Genomic DNA, 1,145 nt, shown 5'->3' on the forward strand with positions numbered 1-1,145 from the left:
ACAAGGAATCGAGAACATACCTGGATCTCCATATTTAGGAGGAATCTTATGTTGCGAGGGCAATCTGCCTTTTTCTCTTGACTTTATCTCGCACTTCTCATTCGCTATTTGACTTACTTGTTCTTCCAAGTTCCTTATGCTATTCCGAGTTTCCTGTTGAAATTGCAACATGTTAGATGCCATAGTTTTCATTATATCCTCTAAGGAATTACTCGGAACCGTTTGAGGGGGTTGTGGAGGCTGGCTAGGTTCTTGGAATCCTCTCGAATGATCTCAAAAGTTAGCTTGTTGATTCCCATACTTTAAGTTCGGCTGATCTTTCCATCATGGATTGTAGGTATTCGAGTAATGGTTGTATGCTCTTGGGATGAATCCTACAACACTGACATCTACTTCTTGACTCAAAGTAGGGCAAATATCAGTAGGATGTTCCAAACTTGCACAGAACCCGCAAGCCTTAACTTGTGCCTTCCTTGAAACAAATTGTTGAACAAATGAAGTCAGTTCAGTCAATTGTTGTTGAATAGAACTCACATCGCTTGCTTCTTTAACTGCTACTGCTTCTCTTGGTCCGAACTGTTGTGAGTTCATTGCCATATTGTTCAATAAGTCCCACGTCTCTCTACGAGTTTTGTTCATCAAGGCCCCTCCACTTGCTGCGTCTATGATTCTCCTGTCGATGGAAGTAAAACATTCATAGAAATATTGAATCAGTAATTGCACGGGGATTTGATGATGGGGACATCAAATAAGCAAAGATTTAAAGCAGTCCCAATATTCAAATAAAGACTCCTCTATATGTTGTGTCATTCCGTATATCTCTTTCCTCATGATCGCAGCTCGTGAAGCGGGAAAGTACTTTTCGAGAAACTTTCTCTTCATGTCAGTCCATGTAGTGACACTTCCGACAGGTAGATTGAATAGCCAATCTTTTGCAGCGTCTTTTAGTGAGAAGGGAAAAGCACGAAGCTTGATTTGATCTTCTGTTACTCCTTGTGGCTTCATACTTGTGCAGACGACATCAAATATTTTGAGATGCTTTTGTGGCTCTTCTCCTGACAACCCATGAAAAGAAGGCAACAAATGTATTAGTCCTGATTTTAATTCAAAAGCACTGTTACCGTCTACCGTCGGGTATGCTATGT

The 1,145-nt window shown here is 40.7% G+C and overlaps 1 non-coding gene across 1 annotated transcript; it reads left to right on the forward strand.

Annotated features, from left to right (window-relative positions):
* Positions 1 to 727: 727 nt before the first annotated feature.
* Positions 728 to 834, forward strand: LOC127253934 (small nucleolar RNA R71). Its single transcript, XR_007839369.1, has one exon. It is a non-coding gene; the product is annotated as a small nucleolar RNA R71 (small nucleolar RNA).
* The last annotated feature ends 311 nt before the right edge of the window (positions 835 to 1,145 follow it).

The sequence above is a fragment of the Andrographis paniculata genome, unplaced genomic scaffold (genome assembly GCF_009805555.1).
Source record: "Andrographis paniculata isolate CXL003 unplaced genomic scaffold, ASM980555v1 Contig51END, whole genome shotgun sequence".
Lineage (NCBI taxonomy): Eukaryota > Viridiplantae > Streptophyta > Magnoliopsida > Lamiales > Acanthaceae > Andrographis > Andrographis paniculata.